The sequence below is a fragment of the Berghia stephanieae genome, chromosome 5 (genome assembly GCF_034508935.2).
Source record: "Berghia stephanieae isolate SIO BIC M18660-M18661 chromosome 5, UCSD_Bste_1.3, whole genome shotgun sequence".
Lineage (NCBI taxonomy): Eukaryota > Metazoa > Mollusca > Gastropoda > Nudibranchia > Aeolidiidae > Berghia > Berghia stephanieae.
In genome coordinates this window covers 14,768,711-14,780,965 of record NC_088364.1, presented here as the reverse complement: position 1 = coordinate 14,780,965, position 12,255 = coordinate 14,768,711, and the positions used below count along the sequence as shown (strand labels likewise).

Genomic DNA, 12,255 nt, shown 5'->3' with positions numbered 1-12,255 from the left:
TTCTTATCATAAAAAAAACAAAACTTGATCTTTTATATACGGCAATATCCACTAAACATGCTCAAAGCGCTTTACAGAGGGTCCCTAGCTGACAGCAACACTTAACATGTAGGTCGAGACATGACTCTTGTTAAACAATATTACAATTTTTTTTTTGGACAGAGACAATGCTGTTAACGACCAGTTTCTCATTTTACACCCACCTATGGGTGGCACCACTCAGGAAGCGAACCCAGGACCTTTTGGTTTGAATACTAGTGTCATACCTCCAGACCACATAACTGCACTAATAAAACTACCTGTGTGGTAAACTAAAAAGATAGTAATAGCGCCTTATTGGCGTCATGTCCAGTCTACATACTCATTGTACCCCCTGAGTGTGATAAATGAATGTTAGCAAAGAGACTTCCAAAGTTTCAGCTTTGTGATTCCTTGAGTGGGACTCAAACCAGAGACCTACAAGTCTGGTGGAGAATGTCTTAACACAAGACCGCAAAGTCCATAAAAGATAGTAATAGCGCCTTATTGGCGTCATGTCCAGTCTACATACTCATTGTACCCCCTGAGTGTGATAAATGAATGTTAGCAAAGAGACTTCCAAAGTTTCAGCTTTGTGATTCCTTGAGTGGGACTCAAACCAGAGACCTACAAGTCTGGTGGAGAATGTCTTAACACAAGACCACAAAGTCCATAAACACATCGTCAGAAATGTTTACATTTTGTTTTTCAGAGAGGGACATGAAAGAACACTTAATTCTGAAGTGACCAACCACGAAAATGGATCTGCACCAGAACCTATGGATACTGAGGAGGTCAACAGGAGACTGATAACAAAGAAAATGAACAAAGGGTTGTTCCAAATTTAGGTACGACTTTAATATCACATAACAGAAATGACAAATTGTATAATTTTTACTAAGTGGAAACTTTGGGAGATACCTTGACATTGATATGAAATTATAATAACAAATAATATGATCATAGAATATCAAACTTGGAGAATAATGGTAATGATCATGATAATAATAAAAGTAATAACAATGTTAATAATAACTAATACTAATAATAATAATTAAATAATAATCTGCTGCCTAAAGAATAACAAGAACAGTCCTTGCCATATTTTGAAAAAACGTCAAATGTAAAATCAGGGTAAATCCTTTGGATGAACAAGTTCGTTTTTGTGTAACACACAAAATCGCAAAAGTCGACGCCAGTCACCATTAGCTGACCTTGCACTTAAGAATTATATGGGGGATCTGTCCTGAGGGTTATTTCCCCACTTTCAGCTAGACATTTTCTAGACATGGTCTTTCTTTTAAGAGGGGGTCAAGATTTATCGTCCTTGGCAGTGCCAACTGATAGATGTTTCAAATGGCACAGCCTTCTCACCAATGAGAGGAGCCTAGGAAATAAAAAGAAAGCATGAAAAGAATGAGAATATTTTATAAAATCAATGATAAAGTGAATTCAAGATGATTCTATGAATATGTGATAAATTTATTTTAATCGCCTGAAAAAAAATAGATTGTCTGAAGTTAAAACAACTTGCTGCCTTCAGCAATTTCTTTCAATTTCTATTTTAAATACTTTTCTCGGGTTCACGAGAAAGGAAATCATAAATGTTTTCTTCAATTCCCTTCCTCGCATCTACCTTTTTAAAAAAAGGGCAAAGATATACTGGTGACAGAGTCTTAATCTGCATATCCAAAATGTAGGTATTGGATATGCAGGCTACCCAGTCTCTATGTAGCAGGATACACGCATGGCAAGGTCTGGATTTCAAATAAAACACCGGTCATACTTAAAATGCCTATGACAGAGAAAAAAACAAACCTCTAACTGGATAGCAATCGTAAATCACTAAACCGTACATGCCTGGCCCCAAATTTGAATGGTTAATCCAAGTCTTGTCTTGTCAGTAAGTCACAACTCTGTGCATCGAAGATAATCGCGACTGTGGGTGTGGTGAGGACCAATGGACATGCCTAGGCTTTTATTTTGGTTTTATTTATTTCTATGTCAAACTAAATTTGGCCATTGATTTTTTAACTATTTTTAAGAATCCAAAGGATTACATTTATTTCAAAATGTGAGCATTTATACAAAGCTGTATCCACTAAACGCGATTTTGATAGACCAACAAGGAGTTCAAAACCTATAGTAACACCAGACATGCAGGGTGAAAAATGCAGCCTATTTCAATAGACAATAAGTCCTAATTTTATACCTCAGTATGGAAATTATGAGTACAGAAACCCTTCCAATGACTCAAATATCCAACAGTCCACAGAGGGACTTTTAACTTTGACCTATCGGTTTTGGTATGGATGAGTTCGAAAATGTGATTAAATTTAAAGGTTAAGCTACATGCTTTGATATGTCTCAATAACCATTTCTAATGTGTCTGTCATTTCTTAAAGGGGACATCTGAAACGTCCATACCATATTCCTCTTTTTAAAATAAACTGGAATCGAAATTCTACCACATCATTCTCATAGAAATTTTAAAAATATATATTTGGTTGTATGACTATGGATTAATGCTGGGTTTGGGGGGGAGGGGGTATGGTGATTTATTTTCCTTTTCTTAACGAGATCAACCGATAATACCTCACATGTATTTACATCAAACCATTCAGAGCACATCAAATAATTGAGATAATCAAACAGTGGAAAGTTCAGTTGAACCAATGTGTGATTAGAGCTGTTAGAATCTGAGTTACAGAAAAACCTACTGATTTGGGGCGACCTACTCTAAAGGATAATTTGTTCGCCAAAATTAGTATTAATCATTGCGATATGGAAATTTTAATATTATTTTGATTATCAGTTTGTTTGTTTGTTTGTTTTGTTTTGTTTCGTTTTTTTTTGTTTTTTTTTTTTTAAGGCATTAAACAGCAGCATATGATCTTTGAGCGAGACACTTTACCCACATTACTATTGGCCTAGCTAAATTGAGGGGAAAATATATACATCAACTATGTCATATGTTGTCTTCAAGGCCAAAAAGTGTCGTGTTTTGTTTGTTTTTTGTTTTCTTTTTTGGGCGGCGTTGGAGTCTTTTTGGTTTGCTTTTTGTTGTTGTTTGTTTTGGGGTTTTATTTCTGTTTTGTTTTTTTGTTTGTTTTGTTATGTTTGTTGTTTTTTTTGGTGGGGGGGGGGGGGGGGGGGGGGGGTTTGTTTTGTTTTAATTCTTAATGGGCCAGTACACTAAAATCAATTCCATTGCCAACATAATAAAGAAATCTATGGTTGGCGTCATTCGTCATTCAACTGATCGAAACTAAACAGACAACAAGCTGTTGCACTGGTACACTTATCTTCACTTGGTGACATCTTAATTTTGTTTTGATGGAAGCAGTGTTTATCGGAAGCCATCTTTAATAATAATTTTTAAAACAATTAAAACGAGCTTACACATAATAATACCCACTAAATGTGCTCAAATCAGGCTATAAATGTTTAAGGTTACACAGCTTTGTGTGTGTTGCTCCGTTATACTTCCGGATGGCAATGGTGTAAGCTTCTTAGCCAAGCGCATACTACCTGTAGTATAACACAGGACATTTGTGAGTATTTTTGGATACACGCAAAGCATCAATGTTATTGTATAACATGTATCGTTGATCTCTAGATGTAGTACAAAAGAAAAAAAGAAAGACAAATCATAACATTTCATGGTTTTGATCCAAGAAGGGAACTGACAATTGTGACCTATTAAATTGGTCTGTTATTATGTCGTTATGAACAAGATGAAGAAAAAATAGTTTTATGTCAAAATGAGACATAAGATTTTTTTTATTTAAAAAGTTTAGGAAACAAAACTTTCTCTCCTATGTGAAGGCATAATTAATTATCTTTATTTTAATTCAAATTCTAATTAACCGTTTTAACCAAATTCACTCCAACAGCATACCGTTTGGAGATGATTGGTAGCATTGTGCGGTTATGTGGTCTAGTGGCATGACACTCGCTTTCGGATCGGAAGGTCCTGAGTTCGTGCTCGGCGCATAGTTGAGGCTTTGGTATTGGCTCTTTACTCACATTCTCTCACCGTACTCAGGTGTAAAATGAGTACCTGGCCGTTAACAGCGTTGTCTTTGTCCGAAAAATTGTAATACCGCCTAACAGGCGTCATGTTCCGTCCTACATGTTAAATGTTGCTGTTGACCAGGGACCCCTTATAAAGCGCTTTGAGCACATTTAGTGGATATTGCTCTATATAAAGCTCAATTTTATTATTTTTATTTAATTAACTTTTGTGTTGTCAAGTTTAGGTTGAGAGTCTTGGGGGAAAAGATTGTTTAAAATGTTGGAGGGAATAAAAAAAAAATTGGGATTTTATATAGGGCAATATCCACTAAATGTGCTCAAAGCGCTTTACAGAGGGTCCCTAGCCAACAGCAACATGTAGGAAGAGATATGACGCCTCCTGTTAAGCGATGTTGCAATCTATTTTCAGACACAACACTGTTAACGGCCACTTACTCATTTTACATCCGAGTATGGTGAAAGAATGTGAATAAAGAGCCTTTTCCAAGGACTCAATTATGCGTCCCACAGAGCAGGATTTAAACCCTGGACATTCCGATCCAAAGGCGAATGTCATACCATTAGACCAACTAGCCACACAAATAAGTTTGTGTGTGTGTGTGTGTGTGAGAGAGAGAAGAGAGAGAGAGAGAGAGAGAGAGAGAGAGAGAGAGAGAGAGAGAGAGAGAGAGAGAGAGAGAGAATTCACATTGAGAAAACACATTTGTACTATTTCACCATGTCAATAAACGCGCCCTGGTTGGGATTCCCTACCTCCCATAGGAACCGTTCACAATTGATGTCAACCAAATATTGGCAGAAATTGCCCCCCCCCCCCCCCCCCCCCCCCCCCCCCCACCATCTTCATCGTTATCATTTTCATCTTCTCACCCACTGGCATACACACATCTTTCTTTCTACAAACTCTCTTGTGAGTATTCATTCTTTTAAATGTTGAATGGTACTTGGTGCAATAAGGACACATTCTCGCTCAAGGAGGGACAGTGTTCATCAAAGCATGACGGTTTCATGCTTTCCAAATTTTGAATATGAAACAGACTTTTGAAATGACCAGTGGAATCTATCTTGAGGCCACCAGAATACGCTTTGACTGGAACAGGAGGTGGCAAGAAACGCTGTGGAAATATTTTGCAGTAGTTTGTCCTAAAAGCATGGTTGACATCAACTTTTGGGAGACCCCCCCCCCCCCCTTCCCCCTTGTCAACTAAAGTCAATTGTGAACGGTCCCATAGTGGGTAGGGAGGTACTTGCTGTCTTCTATCCCCCTGTAACTGTTTTCCAATTGCTTTCTGTCTTTGTCTTGGAATAAGATTACTTGGTTTTGTCCTGGCCCTGGCTGAGAGGGAAACAGTCAAATGTATAGTTAGTTTTGAGAGTTGATACTTTTTTCCTGGTAAATCATCTCTCTGTTATGTACTGTAAGATGTTTTGTTTACATATTATATATGATTTGTAAACATTTGGGTGTATTCCTCTTTGTGGGGACCTGTGCTTTTGTCGGGATGAGACTTTAAGTTTAAGGTGATCGCAAACTAAGTACCTACTTTGATAGTGTGCTCTTGGAATCTACATCTGTTTCCTATTTGAACCAATTCCCCTTTGGCTTACCTTTTCTTGGGTGCTTTAAGTAATTGGAATTCTATTCTATAATTTTTTACGATCCCATTTTCTTCCTTTTTACTGGCGCTGATATGACCTAAATGTGTTGCAAGTGTCGTAAAACCCTTAAAAACAAAATCAATAAACGCGCCTCTTATCTTATTGTTTCTCCGGTTACTATGCTAACATTGTCACTCATCCAGTCGTTGAACACAGTTGCTTTTGCTTCACCACTAGACACTACTGACTTGCTTCGGTTGTTCAGATACTTGTAGACATTATTGCAAACATATGAACCCACGCACACGCACACACACACATGCACACCCATAAGCACATGTGCACGAGCAGAGAGAGAGAGAGAGAGAGAGAGAGAGAGAGAGAGAGAGGAGAGAGAGAGAGAGAGAGAGAGAGAGAGAGAGAGAGACCGAGAGACCGACCGACCGAGACCGTATGTCTTTTACCCACGTACAACAAGCAGGTTCTTTTCCATGTTGAAAATAACAATTCCACTGTGAACCTTTAAACTTTAACCTCATTGCCTGCTTGGCAGCGGTCGGTCCTGTAACTGTAATGGAGATGAGAGGAGAGTATGAAACATCGACAAAACATTTTTTTAGGGTTAGCGTGTTGGTGATGAGGCGACGTGTACATATAATTTGCAGGTCTGATAGCCAAACGCATTTATGGGGCTTGATTTAACATTTAATGGACACAATTTTGCGATGGTTTGAGAGTATTTCCATTACAACAATAAGCCTTTGACTTTGAAACATTCGGGTTATCCGACCTGCAAATAAGTGCAAGTTGTGGTGATGATACATTAGGGTCGGCCGTATAACGGAGGCCGAGCGAGTGCAGGCTTTTGAGCTTTTATATAGAGCAACATCCATTAAACGTGCTCAAAGCGCTTTACAAGGTGACCCTGGCCAACAGCAACATTTAACATTCAGGACGGGGGACATGTCGCCTGTTACTGTTAGGCGATATACCAATTTTTATTCGGACAGAGACAATGCTGTTAGTGGCCAGGTACTCATTTTACACCCGAGTAAGGTGAGAGAATGTGAGTAAAGAGCCTTCTCCAAGGACTCAACTTTGTGCAAACGAGGCTTGAAACCAGGACCTTCCAATCCGAAAGCGAGTGTCATACCACTAGACCATATAGCCGCATGCTATGAAACTTTGACCTACACTTTATGGGACTAAGATCTATCTTTGTAAATGGTAAATTTGTTTATAAGATACACAGTGATTATTGCCATATTATGCATCAATCTCTCCTCCTCCCTTCCCTATGTCTCTCTACGATATATTAATTGTGTATAGGCTACATGCGGCACAGAACCGACAGTAATTGATTACAACATTGTAATAAAGACGAAAAGGACGCTGATCTATCGCTGGCCAGGACAAAACCAAGTAATCTTATTCCAAGAGCAGTTTCCAACAGCGCCAATATTGACCCAGTTTCTTGATCACTGTTGATGGAAGGGATGGGAGTTGACCCAGAATGCACCCAGTTCTGATTGTATGTAAATTGGGTGCTCTAGCAAAATTGACCTGAAACCTCTGTGGCCTTTATTTTCCCAATGTGGAGAATGTCATGAAAAGAATGATCTTTTTTACGGTTATTACCAAAAGAAAGAATCAATAATTATGTATAGCTCGAAGTCGAAGTTAATATTAGTTTCTGTATCACTGAACCGAAAGTAACAATTGCTAGAGATCCCTCAAATGAAATAACAGTACATATTACAATGTGCCTTCCACAATAGCTATAACTATAACAGACCCATCTACCCATTCAATGTTGTAGGATTATAAAGGTCAGAAGAAAAAGAAAAAAAAAAGGAATAGAATCGAAGCATGCATTTTCGAATTTGAAACGGGTTCTATACTAATTGAACCAGCCGAGTCCTTGATGTCACGATGACGTTACAGAAGACAATCCAATCATTTAATCTTAACTTGGACCAAACAGCTGTTTGACTTTGACACGTCTTTTATAATAGGACACAACTCAGGCGGACTGGATGAAAGCCATAAAAAAATCGAGTCTTTTCCCTTAGATACATAGAAAAAAGCAAGTTGGGTATTGTCATAGATTTATAAATAATAAGCAGCGGTGCGATCATATCACACACTGGGGAAGCTCGCCATTAGCTCCAAGACCCTCACCCGCTCAGTTCAGGTGTGCTGATTTAACAGACCTACCGTAGCAATAATATGTCCTCTCTCTCTCCCTCTCTCTCTCTCTCTGTCTCTATCTATCTATCTATCCATCTATCTATCTGGGTGGGGATCCTGACCTCCCATAGCGGGCAGGGAGGTACATACTATGTCTTCTATCCCCCTAAGTCTGTTTTCCAATCCAGCATGCTTTCTGTCTTTGTCTTGGAATGAGATTACTTGGTTTTGTCCTGGCCCTGGCCAGATACCTTGGCTGGGAGGGAAACAGTCAAATGTATAGTTAGTTTTGGGAGATGATATTTTTTCCTTGTAAATTTCTCTGTTATCTACTCTATTATGTTTTATCTATGTATTATATATGATTTGTTAACATTTGAGTGTATTCCTCTTAGTGGGGACCTGTGCTTGTGTTTGGATGAGACTTTTAGGTGATCTCTATTTAAGTACACTGATAGTGTGCTCTTGGAATCTACATCTGTTCCCTTTCGAACCAATTCCCTTTGTCTGCCTTATTCTTGGATGCTTTAATTGTAATTCTTGAACTTTTTACTATCTTCTTCTTCGTCTTGTGGAAACCTCCAATATTGTCGAGGATCACTCCACAGTTTGTAGTGTTTTACATTTTAAACTTGCTAAAACTCTGCACATAATACTAAAACCACATAGATTAAAAAGTCACGTTGTGAACTCCAGCAATCGCGTGAAGGCATGTTGGCAACCGTTTTCAGCCACTTCAGCTGGGAGGCTATTCCATAGTCGGGCCGTGGAAGGGAAAAAACGAATACATGTGGGCGTCTGTTTTTGATGTTGGGATGGTTACTCTTGCTGTGTGTCCCCTCGTATTTCTTGTGCCGATATCTTTGATGTCGTTTGGAAGTTTAAGGCACGAATTTTTGTAGTAGATCTGTGTGGAACAATTTAAGTTTATCTATCTTTCTTCTCTTTTCCAGAGGTTCAAGGCCAATCCGTTGTGATATTTCAGACGCACTTGAGAAAGGATCGAATGTGTTTGTGATGCGTCTTGCTGTTTTTCTTTGGATGTTTTCTAAGGTGTCGATGTTTTTCTTTGTATATGGGTCCCAAATTGAGCTGCCATACTCCAAAATTGGTCTAACAATAGTTTTAAAAGCAAGGGTTTGAGTTGTGATTGGGCATCTTTTTAAATTGCGGGTGATGTTTGATTTGCCTTTGAAGCCAGGTGACATATGTGGTCATTCCATTTGAGGTTTTTAGCAAACTCAATGCCAAGGTATTTTGCTGTCTTTACATGTTCCAGGTTTTGACCATGAAGTTGGTATTCAAATGTTATAGGTGCTTTCTTATTTGTGATGGTTAGAACATTGCACTTTGATACGTTAAATTCCATTTGATTTATTGTTTCCCATTCTTGTAATTTAGCTAGATCGTCATTTAGTGTTTTGCAGTCGTCTGTTGTTTTTATCTGATTATATAATGCTGTGTCGTCAGCAAAGAGGCGCACTTTTGACCTTATACCTCGTGGAAGATCGTTTATGTACACTAAAAATAGGACGGGCCCAAGGACTGAGCCCTGAGGTACGCCCGATGTCACCATCCCGATAGTGGAAGTCTCGCCGTCGACAAGAACTTGTTGGGTGCGATTGTCCAGAAAAGTTGCAATCCATTGTAAGGTTTTGTTCCTGATACCAACGTCATACAATTTCTGGATTAACCGATGGTGAGGGACCTTGTCGAAGGCCTTGGCAAAGTCCAGTAGTACTAGATCAATTTGACCACCTTTATCAATAGCAGCTGACAGATCATGTGTTAATGATAGAAGTTGAGTTTGACATGAGTGGTGCTTCCTAAATCCGTGCTGTTCATCACAAAAAATACTGTTAGTTTCGAGATATTCAGTTATTGAGGATCTCACTATATGCTCCAACAGTTTGCAGCAAATGCAGGTTAATGAAATTGGACGGTAGTTTTGAGCCCTGCTTCTATCACCTTTCTTGTAGATGGGTTGGACAAGAGCGTGCTTCCAAACAATTGGTATGTCTCCCGTTTCAAGAGAGAGTTTGAACAAATGTGTGAGGGCAGGTGCAAATTCGTTACTCAATATCTTTAAGAGACGGGATGGTATTTTGTCTGGGCCACATGCTTTCTTTGGATCTAGAGTGGCGAGGAGTTTGGAAACGCCCTCTACTGTCACATTGATTTCGGCCATAGTGTTGGAATCGTTTTCTTCGCCTTGTAGTTGTTGAGTGGTAATTTTGGTATGAGCTTTTGAAGCAAAAACAGAGCAGAATTGGTTATTAAGTATGTCTGCTTTTTCCTTTGCATCAGAGTATAATACACGATCATGCTCAAGGGGCGCTATACCAACCGAATCGCACCTCCTACTTTTTATAAATTTCCAGAGCTTTTTGTTTGAGTCTTCACTAACAAGTTCCTTAACATGATTATGATAGGCCTTTCTACTCTCTTTTTGTGTTTCTTTTTTCAGTCGGGCATAATTGTACCAGTCTTTCTTACTGTTGGACTTTCTCGCTCTGCTCCATGCCTTTTTGTTTCCGTCTAGATAATCGTTTGACGGTGGTGTTTATCCATGGTTGGTGAAATTTCCTTGAGCTTTTCTTCGTTGGTACATGTTTGGTCATCATTTTGTTTAGGTGGTCGTTGATGGCAGTCCAAACATCCTCAGTGCTTTCTAGATGTTGATTAATTATGTTTTCACTAAAAAGACGTGTTTCTGTCCGCATTTCGGCGATATTTGCCTTTTTCCAAATAGTAATAGGGTGTGATTTTTTTGTGATTTTGTTTGCTTTGATAGTGCTTTCCGTGATGAGAATGTCATGGTCACTAATGCCTGGAATAGTTGTACACTTGACAATTAAATTTGGTCGATTTGTGATAAATAAGTCGAGGATATTTGTACCCCATTATCCCATGTTTTCCCTTTTTACTGGCGCTGATATGACCTTAATGTGTTGCAAGCGCCGTAAAACCCTTAAAAACAAATAAAAACAAACATATCTATCTATCTATCTATCTATCTATATATCTATCTATCTATCTATTTTCTATCAATCTATCTATCTATCTATCTGTCTATCTATCTATCTATCTATCTATCTATATTTCTCTTCCCCTTTTCTCTCTTTCTTTTTTTTTTTAACTCTTTTTCTCTATCTATCTGTCTCCCTCTTTCTTTCTGTCTCTCTCTCTCTCTCTCTCTCTCTCTCTCTCTCTTCTCTCTCTCTCTCTCTCTCTCTCTCTCTTCTTTCTACATACTTTCTTTATCTCCCCCCCCCTCTCTCTCTCTCTCTCTCTCTCTCTCTCTCTCTCTCTCTCTTCTTCTGTCTCTCTCTCTTTCTTTCTTTCTACATACTTTCTTTATCTCCCCCCCCTCTTCTCTCTCTCTCTCTCTCTCTCTCTCCTCTCTCTCTTTCTGTCTCTCTATCTATCTATCTATCTATCTATCTATCTATCTATCTATCTATCTATCTATCTATCTATCTATCTACCTCTATCGTTTTGTTTTGTTTTTTTTTTTTTGCATTGGCCTCCTAGTCAAGTCAACAATTATAGCAAAAGTAAATGAAAACACTGTGAAACAAAAGATATTCCTTGTACAGAAAACGATTACAACTACATGTATGATGTTCACTACAAATAAAACGCACACTTATCAATGATACTTGTGTCCGACAGCATTTATGATTATGGTTGTTATTCATTGGTTTTGCGCTGAAGAGAATGATCTTCTTTAATTTTTATCCTCTTTGATGCCGACCTTCAGCACTCGCATCTTGAAATGGACAGTGGCGATGGTCTTGATCAATGGTTTGTGATCAGCCTCAATGCCCATTTCATGGTCAAAGAAATGGTATTTCATTTCAGTGATGGAAAAAGGCTTTTGTGCCTTGACTGTAATCTTGCCAGTACGATCGTTTGCATGTGCAAGTCCACGAAGCGGTTTGACGGTAGAGTGTTTCTGTCGGACTGGGCATGATTGTCCGGAATGTCTTTTCACTTTGTATAATTTCTTGGACATATTATTATGCCGATGTATTTTGAGGCCGCCGCTATTTTTTTGCTGGAAAAATTTCCTTTGTGGCGATGCATAGCCACTACCAATGAGACGGTGGAACATTGATGAATCTTTAAAGAGCTTAAGATTAATTATATTAAATGGATTGCACGAAGGATAAATAAAACATGGGATAAAGGAACGCAAAAACAAAAGAAATACAGTAAGCGGCAATGACTAACAAGGGGCATTCCTGAAAGTGAGGGTCTTATCCATGACATAACTATAGTACTGTACTGGCCGCAGCACGCGGGTCTTGAGCGGTAAGGGTAAGGCTATTGTATTCGTAACACAGAGCGGGGAAATTGAGTACGTAATTAGGTAGCGTTTGTAGTCAGCATTCAAATTTTCGTCAT

At 38.6% G+C, this 12,255-nt stretch overlaps 1 protein-coding gene across 2 annotated transcripts in view; it reads left to right on the top strand.

The window, feature by feature from the left end:
* Nucleotides 1-12,255, top strand: part of LOC144972465 (serine hydroxymethyltransferase-like) — a 38,408-nt gene that overhangs the window by 2,951 nt on the left and 23,202 nt on the right. For both annotated transcript variants that reach the window (XM_078913661.1, XM_078913662.1), the window contains exon 3: nucleotides 731-866. The gene's annotated coding sequence lies outside the window, so the exon portion shown is untranslated. The remainder of the gene's footprint in view (nucleotides 1-730; nucleotides 867-12,255) is intronic.